General features: G+C 34.6%; 1 pseudogene; it reads left to right on the plus strand.

The window, feature by feature from the left end:
• Positions 1-11,376: 11,376 nt before the first annotated feature.
• On the plus strand, positions 11,377-12,886 carry LOC122467772 (annotated as a pseudogene).
• Positions 12,887-14,454: the final 1,568 nt, after the last annotated feature.

The raw sequence follows: 14,454 nt of genomic DNA on the forward strand, positions 1-14,454 counted from the left end.
AGCACAGAGCCTGATGCAGGGCTCAAACCTATAAACTGTGAGATCCTGACCTGAGCTGAATGAAGTCTGATGTTCAACCAACTGAGCCACCCAAACACTTCTAAAATATTTTAAAATCATACTTTATTTATTAAAAATAAAACCTGGATAGTGCATAGATGTTTGATTTGATTGCTCTAATAGGAAATCATAGTTGCTAAAATAGTTCCTACATTAAGCCAGTAAACTGACCCACATCTAGTTAAGGAAGAGCCACCATATATGTTTATGGATGCTAAGTGACAAGTAAACTTTTGTCCAAGTTCTGTAGGACAGTAATTCTCATAATTACATTGTATGGTTTGAATAGATCTAATTAGTAAACTGCAGAATGCCTGCATTTGGCTCCCTGGTAACTAAGGTGCTATGAAAGAAAAGGAAGAATTAAGTAGAAGACCCCAGAACTTCCCTTCTTAAGAAATTAGCAAAATGTAAGCAATACCTCCTCATTCCTGGAGGAATTTCAGAACTTACTAGCAATATCTAAGACATGAAAAGTGTAAGAGTAGTGGTTTCTTTCAAATTTCTGTTTAACTGATGTGTTGTTTGGTGCAGAACCCACATGGATTGGTTGCTATTTAAAACTTAAGCAGATGTTATCTAAATCCAGTTGCTCCTTAACATATTGTACTTTGATTAGATCCAACTCACAATTCACTCCCTGAAAAGTAGTGTAAGGTTTTCCAAAGCAATCACCAGAGATGAGGAGAAGCACTTCACTTTCATTGGGGAGGAATAGCAGTATGTATATCTTGACTATCTTATCTCAGGGCTATATCAGCTCTCATGATCTCTGTCTTAAAAGAGTTTTAAAGGAAATCAATTATCTGAATATTCTGCAGAATGTCATTCTGTCCCATTATTGGTAACTCCAAATGATGGGATATGGCAAGCAGAATATAGCTACTAATCAGATACTCTAGTGAAATATATGCATGTTAGTGATAAAAGGTAAGCCAATGAAAATTCTGGGTTCTGTCAAATTACTAAAGTTTCTAGAGGCCCACCATTTTGAAAATGTTGGGAAACCCCCTCTAAATTGAGAGACAGGTTGCACTAACACAGAAAGTAGCAAATTTCATTTTGGGTCTCTTCAGATTTTAGAGGCAACATGAACCACATTGGTCTGCCTGCCCCAACTCATTTTAATTAACTCATTTAGCTGAAATTTTTTGAGTGGAGTCAAGAGAAAAATATGGCTCTACATGTAGCAGGTTTGCCTGAAATAAAAGTCTCCAGAAAATTATGCCTCATAAGCCAGCAGATACAATGGTGCTGTCACTGCCAATCATAAGTAAAGGATGCTTCAACCATCCTTATCTGGTTAGTCCCAGTACAATAATTATAGCACAGGGGCACCTGGGTAGCTCAGTTGTTAAGCGACCAACTTCCGCTCCCATTATGATCTCACAGTCCGTGGCTTCAAGCCCCGCTTTGGGCTCTGTGCTGTCAGCTCAGAACCTGGAGCCTCCTTTGGGTTCTGTGTCTCCCTCTCTCTTTCATCCCCTCCCCCCCCCACTCTCTTTCTGTCAAAAAAATAAACATTAAAAATGTTTTAAATAATAATTATAGCACATATTCTGAGGATTTTGCAGCAAAATGATGCCCTCCTCTAATGATAACTATTCTCTTCTTGAAGGGCAACTCTTGTCTTTCTCCTAGGCCCTGATAAAGACCGAACACATAACTGTGGTATACCCAAAGGCTATAAGATCTGAACTGAAATCATGAATAGAGTGAAATTTAATCCCTTGAACCATAAAAATTGATCTACAGCAGTAGTTTTTTTGCTAAAAATTAGCACTTCCATGACTAAGTTTACTAGGAATATCCAACAACCCAATAAATCAAAGACTACTGAAACCTCAGATCCTTCAAAATGAAGGTTTGAATAACCTTAAGGTCGAGAAACCTGGCCAGCTTAGGAACTGGCTATGTACAAAGAGTTAGATAAAATCTAATAAATGCCACTACACCTTCATGGCCAGCACAGATCTAAGAACTATAGCAGCTAGGTGTATTCATATTAGTTGTATATTAATCAAAATTTTATTTTTGCCCTTTCCTTTCCTTAATGTGTGATACTCTACTACATAATTTAGACCTTATGGGGAAAGTTTGTGTATCACATTGTCTTGGATATGTTGCCTAATGAGAGTTTGGATTTACTCTTCTTAGAGAATAGATGAGATCATCTTTGTATGATAGGTATTCACCTAAGATTGAGTATAAAGATAAAGAGTTAGATAAAAATAAATGACTTATGTAATATGGTTATACAGTTCCTGAGTTTCATCTTATTTTTGAGTGTCATACTAAGTTAAGAGTTTCAAGAACAGAGTAATATGTGTTGTTTATTAACAGTAAGTTTCCTAGAGACACAAGCTCTGTATTGTTTACTAGTATAGGTATTTCCATGTACTCCCACATAATTTTAGATTTTTAATCTCATTTCTTCTGTTGGTATAGTGTTGATATATTGATCTACTTGATATATTGCAGTCCATTTGCTATAAATATTTCTTAGAGTTTGTATCTCTAAATCATATTCTGAACTCTCATAAACATAATACATATAAGAAATTGTCACAACCCATAAAATACAGTCGAACCTAGCTATTGAACATATTTTCTTTGAGGCTTAAGTAATTCTTTAATTGCTAAATCCATGAAAAATTATTTCAAGCATAATAGGTTATAAAGACTGACTCTAATATTAGAATTTGAAAGAACTAGTTAATATTAAGTTTTTTTAATTTTTTTATTAAATTAATATTATGCTGATAAAACTGACAAGGTAATTTCTACAAGCTTTAAGTGATGATCTTTACTTTCTTTTAAACTGCATCATAAAAGTCAATGAAGAGACGTTTGTACACAAATGGATAGTGCTGAGCTGTTCTTATCATGCACAAGAAAGCCAACACTATGATGTATAAATAATCTGTGGCATATTCACAAAATGTTTCTCTTCTGTCTCCATGACATTTTGGTTCAAAATACCATACTAGTCATGAATACTTGCTATTTACACACCACAGATTATATTCAGAAGTAAATGTTGGCTATAATTCCCAAATCTATACAAGATAATTAATCTGTCTGTACTCATATTAGAAAAAATAATAATAATAATAACCCAACAAATAAAATGAATGTGACATTTAAATCATCTGGAGATAATTGTGACAATGTTTGGTAGAAAGATTAAAATTTCCCGCCACAGACTAGAGGAGTTCTCATTTTTTTTTTTTTTTTTAAGAGATGAGAGGTTTCAGAGATCAAAGCTGCTATGGCATACACGGAAGCCAATCTATCATCAACAGGAATGTCATCACTCTGAATCACTCTGTGCCTTGTCACTTCTTCTGACATTCTTGTTGAAGCTAACTGGAGCAACAAGCTTCAGAGCTGACATTTATGCTTTTGTCACGATGAGTAGTCCTACTAAAGTATGCTGCCAAAAATTCAAAAAAACGAATAAAAACATCTTCATGCAAACTAATATAAGAAACTAATGAATAAAATCGAATTACCAAAATTCACTGAAAAAATACTTCTAACCTTAAGAATCACACAAGTGAAGGGGTGCTTGTGTGACTCAGTCAGTTAGGCCTCCAACTCTTGGTTTTGACTTAGGTCATGATCTTGTGTTTCATGGGTTCAAGCCCCACGCTGGGCTCCACCCTGGCAGCACAGGGCCTGCTTGGGATTCTCTGTTTCCCTCTCTCTCTGTCCCTCCTTTACTCATGCTGTCTCTGTTTTTCTCAAAAATAAATAAAAAGAAACTTAAAAAAAAATGAAAGAATCATGCAAGTGGAGAAAGCAATTTAAGTTTCATGCCACACTGATAGAAAATTATGGAAATTATTGTCTTTTATGCTTTTTAATTAAAATTCATTTTTTAGTATTTATTTTTGAGAGAGAGAGAGACAGAGACAGAGACAGAGAGTGAGCAGGGAAGGGGCAGAGAGAAAGAGAAAGACAGAATCTGAAGCAGGCTCCAGGCTGTGAGCTGTCAACAGGAGCCTGATACAGGGCTGGGACACAAACTGGGAGATCATGACCTGATCTGCCAGAAGTCGGACACTTAACGGACTGAGCCACCAAGGTGCCCCTAAAATTAATGTTTTAAGTGTTCAAATAGCTTAAAGGATATTTTCAGTCCCCTTGTTATAACATTTTATTCCATTTATTTTCTGAAATTAGTTAACTGAAGTAAAGTCTATTATTCTCTGAGGAAAATGGGTTATATCTGTCGGAGACTTTTCCTTTAAAATAAAAGTGGTTATATATTTATGCATCTCTGGCATCAGTGAAGATTTACCTTGCAAATAAGTGCCCAAATATGTATTTAATGAATGAGTAAATAATAAAAGGATGTATGAAACCATCTAATAGCATCTATGGTTTATTGTATTCCACTAAATCTTTAATTTGCTATATCACCTTTCTATGATTTATTCTAAACTCTTTTGAAATGCTACATTTACCTATTAGAAATAACATTTTGGCAAATACCTCCCAGGAAGAGAAGAGTGCTATTAGATAATTAACTGTAAGATCATTTATGTAAGGTGGAAAAATATGAGGTAATTACCACAATTCTCATTACAAATGATACTCCATATAAAATACATCTTTATGATTCAGAATACATTTGCAGAGTGAGGTCCAATTGCCTATTTTAGTCTTTGCTTTAATGATAGGTAAAAAGAGTTTCCCTCACTCATATGAGCCCTTATTTTTCACTTACAGATTAAGCAAAATTTAAACTATCTATAGTATTCTTCTTAAAATACATATACTTTACAATATAGATAGCTATTTATTAACCTAAAATTGTATATCTCTAAAGGTGATAATTTTGGTGGGGATAATGTTACCTGAATTCAATTGGTGCACTTGTCTCTGAGATTTCTTGTGAATAAGCATTTATAATCATCATCTTCTCACACAGATGAGATTCAATTTTTGAAAAAGGCCTAACCAGCTTTTTTATTTTCTAAAAAATGGTATGAGTTATTTCCACAGGAAACACATGATATGAAATTACTCTTTTGGTTAGGAGAATTTTTTGTCAGAAATATGGAGAAGTAATTTTCCCTTCTTAATGAATCGTATGGATAAGAAATGTTTAAGGTGATTTGCTTTGTTAATATTTGTTAATATTCCATTTTGGATAATTTTGTGCCACCATATTTATCAATGCTTCAATACAAAAAGATTAGAATACAAAGAACCTGTGATTCAACCTTATTAATAAAATCATCTGTGGTATTTTTTAAATGTTGTATTATCCTAAAATCAATATTTAAGCATTTTATGTTATGATTGCAATCATACTGGGTACTCTAACACACTGAAAATATTTACCCTGTCATTTACTAGGGTAACACTTTCAAGTGTTATCTTCCAATTCAGTGCCTGGAAAGGGGATGCATAATAGAGAACAAATGATTATCATATGGTCATAATAAGCCAGCCACTCTGTTGACATTGTATATACATTATATCGCTGTTCATAAATATCTTATTTGAATTGTGGCATTTTTGGTCAACAGGGAACACAGCTTAGAGAAAACTTAGTAAATAAGAAGGTTTGCAAAGGTAAGAAGTGATAACACTTATATTTAAGTCAGGATACAACTGACTCCAACATTTTACATTTGTCAAATTTGCTGTTGTGTACACTCACATTAAACACCCTAGCATGTACTTTAGATGCTATCCACTTTTAGGTATAGATTTTAATACACAGTTGTCTAACTGCCAGAATTATATGCCTCGGTTGGACAAATAACAAACGTAGCAATATTCATCCTACGTGTCATCGGTTATATAGGTCATAAGACATTATGCCAGCTAAATGTAAAGGGGACAGCTGTTCTTATTTTCAAATTTTACATGCATTCTTCCTTTATTTTTGTGTGTGGGTTTGACATGTTCTCGACAAGTATTACTTATGTGCATTACAAAGTGTTCAAAGTGGAACGACTTAACTGTAGAAATTTGACCTCTGTGCATATTGGCATTGAATAATGTGAGCTATTGGGGTTGATATTAAAGAAGTGATCATGTTCTCTAGGCACCTGAAATGAAGCATTTATCCCATTCAGATGCCTTGGGAAAAAGATACTTGAAATAAATTCCCTTTGCTTAAAATTGTTGAAGGCACACTGCACATTATGAGAATTTTCATGCACAAGATCCCATGGATAAATAAATTTCACTTCTTGAATGGTCTGAATTCTTTTTCCTTTCAGTTAATAAGAAATTATGTATCCTTTTTTTGAATTGGCATACACAAATTTTGCATTTGAATTTAGTGACCATTTACTGTTTTAGCTGTTAATCATTTATTCATTAAAAAATATTGAGGGCTTATTTGTGCCAGCAACCTCTTTAAGCACTGAGAATAGGACAATAAGTGAAACAGTCCTAACAAACTGTCTTCGTGAAGTTTACATTCCAGCAGGGAAGAATAGATAAGAAAAAAATAAAGATTAATATCTAAAGGAGAGAAACAAATCAACTAAGAAGGATGAATAGGAAGTTTCAAAATGCACAGGTTGAGGGAATAAAATATTATCAGATAGCAACAGGGATGATCTTTAATGAGAAGATGACTTTTGAAAAAAGACATGAAGGTTCAAAATATTACATTTATATATCCTATTTATAATTTGTAATAAATAATGTATTAAAGACAGAGAACAGTTTATTGAATGCATTTTTTAATCTATGAGTTTCATAATGCCCTATTGTCCACTAGAAATCACCTCCCACCTCACTGGGCCTCTTATGCATTGCACTCCAAAATCACTGAAATTCTTTCAATTCTTCAAAGTCAAGAAAGATTTTTCTACAGAGGAACCTTTACACATATTGCCCCTGTAACATAAAATGTTCTTTTCTGTCTTTTTTCTTTCCTTCCTCATCATCAAGGTCATGTCTTCAAATGATCATTCCATAATCATCCCACATAAAGAAGGTTTCCTCTTATAATTTAACATAAACTATCTTTTGATTTAGAAACACTTCAATTATATATATATATATATATATATATATATATATATATATATATCTTTTAAGACTTCTTTTTATTTTTTTTTTATTATTTTATTTTTGAGAGAGAGAGGGAGACAGAGCATGAGCAGGGGAAAGACAGAAAGAGAGGGAGACACAGATTCCTAGGCAGGCTCCAGGCTTTCAGCCATCAGCACAGAGCTGGAGGCCATGTTCAAACTCACAGACCTCCAGATCATGACCTGAGCCAAAGTCGGATGCTTAACCGACTGAGCCACCCAGGCTCCCCTTAAGGCTTCTACTTCATACATCAGTTTGAATATTTTCTATATTTCAAAAAAATTATTCACTTTACTGAAGCTGTTAGTCATTGACAAATATTTGTTTTGTAATGTTCCTTTTCATCCTCCAAAAACAATAAAACACTGAATAAAAAACTGAAGATGATGCAAAGAATTGGAAAGACATTCCATGCTCATGGGTTAGAAGAACAAATATTGTTAAAATGTCAATACTACCCAATGCAACTCTCAGATGTAATGCAATCTTTATCAAAATACCAACAGTATTTTTTACAGAACTGGAACAAACAATCCTCAAACTTGTATGGAACCATAAAAGATCTTGAATAGCCAAAGCAATCTTGAAAAAGAAAAACAAAACTGGAGGTATCAGATTTCAGACATAATTTCAGATTTCAAGTTATATTACAAAGTGATACTAATTAAAACAGTATGGTACTGTCATAAAAATAGCACATGGATCAATGGAATAGAACAGAAAATCCAGAAATAAATCAACAATTATATGGTCATTAATTTTCAGCAAATGAGGAATGAATATGCATTGGGAAAAAGATAGTCTCTTGAACAAATGGTGTTGAGAAAACTATACAGATACATGTAAAAGAACCACTTTCTTTCAGCATACACACACACACACACACACACACAGACACTCACACATACAAAACCCTCAAAATTCATTATGACTTACACGTGAGACCAGAAACCATAAAAATTCTCGAAGAGAGCATAGGCAGAATCACTCTGACATTGCCATAGCAACATTTTTCTAGATATGTCTCCCAAGGCAAGGGAAATAAAAGCAAAATAAACTATTCAGACTACATCAAAATAAAAAGTACACAGTGAAGGGAATAATCAACAGAACTAAAAGGCAAACTATGGAGTAGAAGATATTATCAAGTGACATGTTTGATAAAGGGTTCATATCCAGTATATATAGAACAGTTACAACTCAACGCCCAAAAACCAAATACTCCAATTAAGAAATGGGCAGATGGCACAGACATTTCTCCAAAGAAGACATGCATATGACCAACAGACACATTATGTTCAATATCACTCATTTTCAAGGAAATGAAAATCAAAACTACAATGACATGTCACCTCACGCCTGTCACAACGGCTAAAATAAAAGACAAGAAACAAGTGTGGGCAAGGATGTGGAGAAAAGGGAATCGTCTTGCACTTTTGGTGGGAATGCAAATTGGTGCAGCAACTGCAGAAAACAGTATGGAAGTTTCTCAAAAAGTTAAAAATAGAATAACTCTATGATTCAAGAATTGCACTGATGAGGATTTATGCAAAAAGCACAAAAGTAGAAATTCAAGGAGATACATGCACCCTTATGTTTATAGCAGCATTATTTATAATAGCCAAATTATGGAAGCATTTCAAGTGTCCGTCAATAGGTGAATGGATAAAGAAATGTGATACACTGTACAATGGAATATTATTCAGCCATTAAAAAGAGTGAAATATTACCTTTTGCAGCAACATGGATAGAGCTAGAGAGTATAATGCTAAGTGAAGTAAGTCAGTCAGAGAACAACAAATGCAATACAGGGAATCTTGCAATATTTTTTCATGATTTTTTAAAAAATTATTTGCATATTTTTTGCAATTGTAATCCTATCTTTTATAAAATGAAAAGAAGTTATTGTTTTATCTACCATATTTTGAGAGAGCAATGATCTCAAAAGAATTCCATGACAGTATTGTCCCTTGGCTGCATAAGGTAAATTTATGACTGAAAGTTAAGAATAATGAATTTCTTACACTATTTCACATGATGATTACTTGAATATCTATTGCTTATACTAAATCTTTTCAATGATTGATAATGTTTCTGCATTGTAGAGTGTAACATTTGTTTCTCCTATTCAAAAAATATTTCTTTTCAACTTATCCTTTGTGCATGCTTTACACAGTGAGAATGCTAGAACCACCTTAAATTTATTTTTAACTTTTTGTTTAATGTATGTGGTATTTCCCATTTAACCAAAGATTTTTACATTGTATCTACTTCCCCCATTAAACTTTAGTTACTTTCTTTCTATAAGGAGAATAGATGTATCTTTAGTATTTAATATAAAACATACATATTTCACTTAAAGCAAAATCCATTTTCTGTCCGGAATCCCAGGATTTTATATTAATTTCTTACCTCGAAACCATTCTGTGTTGTATCATTTTTATATATTATCTTTATGCTATTTTCTTACTAAAACTCTTTCTTGGGAATATATTTTTATTTTTGAAACCTTGATAATTTTTTCCTTAGCTTCTTGGAAAGGCAATCTTAAAGGAGTTTTAAAATACTACATTTATGTACTCCATTTTACATGAAGTGATCTGAAAACTTTTTTGTAAAGCAGAGTGTATATCTACACATACGCACACGCACACACACACGCACACACACAAAATTGTGCTCTGTAAAGGCCAAATAAGCAAATTCAAAGGGGCTGTGGTTAGAATCTTTAGGTTTTTAATGGTTGTACTAAACTTTGCCATTCAGTTACAAATATAGTATTACTTTTGATTTAAACTTTGGGGTGAAGTTAAAACTCTCTGACATTTGGTCTATGTACTTGGCCTTTTCTTCCATAATAAATTTCCTTCAAAGTTTTAGGTATCAGATTGGATGATTCTGACAGTTTCTAAGTATATCTGGTCTAAACCTGCATTCACTGACTGTAATACATATGTAAGATGAATTTATATGCACTGAGATCACTGTTAAGACACTCTTGAGAAAAGTTACACCTACTACCTGATCCCCATGACCTCTAAAACTAACCAGCAGACCTCAGTGGCACTCTGTATTTGAGAAAAAAATTATCAGTTTAGAGCAATATCCAAAAAATTCTAAAATTGGTTCATTTCTCTTTCTCTAAAGCCCTGTTACCCAAAGATTCTTTGGTCCTTTTAGGAAAGGTTAGGAATGAGATTTATAATATGTGCATATTTGTAGTGTGATTGGAAAATCTTTTCTGGAGATCGTATGACTTTCTCTTAAGAGGTGATGAGTCTGGAGGCACCTGGGTGGCTCAGTTGGTTGAGCATCTGACTTCAGCTCAGGTCATGATCTCAAGGTTAGTGAGTTCAATCCTCACATTAGGCTCACTGTTATCAACCTGTCAGCAAGAGCTCACTTCAGATCTTCTGTCCTCCTCTCTCTGCCCCTTGACTGCTTGTGCTCTCCCAAAAATAAATAAATATTGAAAAAAAAGGTGATGAATCTGTGTGCTTACTCATGTTCGGGAATTGGAGGATGGATTATTAATTCTCATGGCAACAAAACTATATCTGTTTGAAAGACATCTAGTTTTCTCTGTATAAATGAAATGATCCCTAAGAGCATTATCTAATTATTTTTGTTATTTATACCTCAGCATCACTTAACCACAGCCACAAATCTCTGTTTTTTAAACCTGAGACCTGATTTATCTCTGGAAATTATATGCTACTATATGGCTTCTTGCAATCTCATAGCATACCATTTCTAATAAAGTCAAGGAGTGGATATAAACGGTAGCATCTTCTGCCTTATTTCAGTCTTCTGTAGGTAGAAATTTCATTGCTAGTGCTTTCCTCAAAAGTTTCTCAATAACATGGTCCAGGTGTCTTTGAGGAGATATTTACAGGTATATGATAAGATCACATGATAAATTCCCTCCACCTTCCCATTGTATAAGCCATTTTCTCTGAATAAGTAATGTTTAGGGACACCCTGGATGGCTCAGTCAGCTAAGCTTCCTACTCTTAGTTTTGACTTAGGCCATAGTTTGGATCCCGAGTGGGGCTCTGCACTAACAGTGTGAAGCCTGCTTGGGATTCTCTCTCTCTCTCTCTCGCTCTCGCTCTCGCTCTCGCTCTCAGCCTTGCTTTCTCAAAACAAATAAATAAACTTAAAAAAATGATAAATAAAATAGGTAATGTTTAGTTGTCTGAGCCATGTTGGTGGTCTGAAAGGAGGTGCAGGGCTGGACGAAAAATGAAGACAATTCTGCAGCAGCAGTAGTGGTATTATTAGGACAAGGAGCAGCTTATGGACATACTAGCCAAACAGATGCTCACTAAGAAGTTCACGGTCTGGGACCAGATGAATTCTGACCATCACACAAGGACCATGAAAGATAGGTATATGGAAGTCAGTAGGAAAATGCAGGAAATGTATGACAAGGTGGGTTAAGAAAGGAGAAACTCAGTGCCATTTCAAGACCCAATGAATTTGCCAAATTTTATAATAGACTCAAATAAAAAATAAAATTTTATAGACCCAATGAATTATAAAAATTATAGACCCATTTCAAGACCCAATGAATTTGCCAAATTTTATAATAGACTCAAATAAAAAATTTTCACCAGAAACACCCAAATGAGATCTGTGTGCCAATGTCAGTAGAGTTTGAGGAGCTTCTGAAGGCTAGAGAGAATCCAGGTGAAGAAGCAGGAAGGTTGGTGGAGTTCACAGATGAAAAGGGATGCTGTGGTTACCTTGACCTCCATGACTGTTATCTCAAAGACATTAACCTGAAGCCCTCGGAAAAGCTGGATTATCATGTACTTGTCAATCTTTGACCAGTTGTTTGACATTTCTAAATAAAGGAAGAATACTGAATATAAGAGATACTTTGAAATGTTGCCTGTGTATCTTCAAGATTATACAGACTGAGTGAAGCCCCTCGAAGATCAGAACAAAGTTTTGGAGTAAGTTTGAGAAGTGAGAGAATGGTACCTTCCCTGAATGGCCAAAAGAGATAAGCAGTGCCCTGACCCATGCTGGAACCTATTGTGACCTTTCTGAATTCTCTTTAAGCTTTAGGCTTGAAGTGTGGTGGGACCTAAGAAGAGCATGGCCAGAGGCTATTCCACACCAGATGAAAGCCCTTGGAGTCACTTGACACCTCTCTGTTTGGCAAAAATCCCAAGTCAAAAGGCACCAAATGAGATACTGAGAAGGACAAAGACACTACGGTCCTAGAAGCCCAGATCTACAAATACGTAGAGATTGTTGGGGAACAGTGACATCTCATTCATGAAAACGTACATAACAAACAGGCAAAGATGAGGAAGATTGAGAAGTAAAAAGGAAAAGTATATCAGTGAGGATGAAAGTGAAGACAAAGAGAATGAGATCATTTCCAGCCCCCAAAACCTGCCTCTTGGCTGGCATGGCAAACCCATTTCCTACCTGTTGTATCAGGTTCATGGTCTAAACTACTACCACGAGTTTTGTGGAAATTACACCTACCGAGGTCCCGAGGCCTTCTAGCAGCACCGTGCTGACTGGTGTCGTGCTCAAGGCATGAGGTGCTTGGGCATCCCAAACATTGTCCCCTTTGCTGATGTGACACAGATTGAAGACGATGTCTCCTTGTGGGCCACACTGAAACTGAAGAAGGCATTAGAATGATGGCAGCCTGACACTGAGGAAGAATTCACAGTAGAACATTGTGAATAAGAAGACATATGAGGATCTGAAAAGACAAGGACTGCTCTAGTGTTTAAGGATGTATCTTAGCTTTGGGGCTTGCCTGGACTTACCTAACATCTGCTTTTTCTATTTCTCCCAACCAAATACATCTAAAGAGTCTGCTACTTAGTCTTACAGTCTAGCATGCATCTTGGACAAATCAAGGCATACTGGCAGATTGAAGAGTTGAGATGTGTTTTTTCTCTATTTTATATTAAAGATTGTGTCAGAAAATTTAAAATATAAAAAAAAAAACCAGGTAAGGTTTGATACCTCAGCTTCATTAGGGAATCCCATTAGAGTGTTTGTAGTCAACTAATCAAGCAAGGAGCTGGACAAATTACATATTGATTTAGTATTTTTGGTATGTGAACTTAATGCTGATAAAGCACCACATCTAAAATTATGTATCCCCTTTCTTGTTCCATTATCCTGCCTTCTGAAAATTGGTGAAATTAGTGCATATATCATAAGGTTATTACAAACATTACATGAGTTAATTTTTTTTTCAAGTTTATTTATTTTGGTAGAGAGAGCGCACGAGAGCAAGAGAAAGAACCAGTGGGGGAGGGGCAGAAAGAGAGCAGGACAGAGTATCCCAAGCAGGCTCTGTGCTGAGCGCAGAGAGCCCAATGCAGGGCTCCAACTCATAAACTGTGAGATCATGACCTGAGCTGAAGTCAGATGCTCAACTGACTGAGCCATCTAGGTGCCCCAGATGAATTAATATTTGTAAAGCTCTGATAAAACTGTCATATTATTGCTAGGTAACTGTTTGTTAAACAAAAATGTATAGAAGATATAAAAGCCCTTTAGCAATTGACTTCTTTTGTTCTTTGTCCTTTTGATCTCAGATTTTTCCTGGATGCTTTTCTAATTCTTTCTTTCAATTAAACACATTCACAGTTAAGAAAAAAAAAAATAACCAAAAGCTCTCTCTGGAAAAAGGATTATGAAAGTGCTATTCTTTTATTCATTTAACATTTTCTTACAACTACTATGAGTTTGTAACAAAGTTATATGCAAATACAAAGCCTTATCTTTCAGGAGCTTCAGAAGAAAGGACCAAATTAGAACACAACACAATAAACATTAAATAATAACAACAATAAAAATGACCAAACAAGAAAAATGATGTTTGTGTCTTGGAAGAAAATATCAAGAACGATTTATACTGAATATGACATTTATCCTAGATTGTGTGTGAGAAAGAAGATATTAAATGAGAAGAGTTAGACAATTCAATTTAGAGCATATGTTGTATAGGAATGTGTAGAAATGGGAGAACTGAAACCAAATTGAATATTCTTTGAATATTTAAATATTTCCCATGTAGTGCCTATGATACCAATTTTAATTACATACATGAATATAATCAGCTGCAAGTAATGGAAGCTAAACTTTTAGTCAACTAGAGTGATAAGAGGTTTATTTTGTATCTCATATCACAGTATAAATATATGGAAGCTGGAATTGGTAGCTGTCAAAAATCTTTTTAATAACCAGTTTATTTCTGTCTTTCTATTCTCCCAATCTTAGAATATGGACTTTATTCTTCATTTGTGTTGTCTTGTGAATGTACTGAAGTTTGCTAAA

Source organism: Prionailurus bengalensis, chromosome B1, assembly GCF_016509475.1.
Source record: "Prionailurus bengalensis isolate Pbe53 chromosome B1, Fcat_Pben_1.1_paternal_pri, whole genome shotgun sequence".
Taxonomy (NCBI): Eukaryota; Metazoa; Chordata; class Mammalia; order Carnivora; family Felidae; genus Prionailurus; species Prionailurus bengalensis.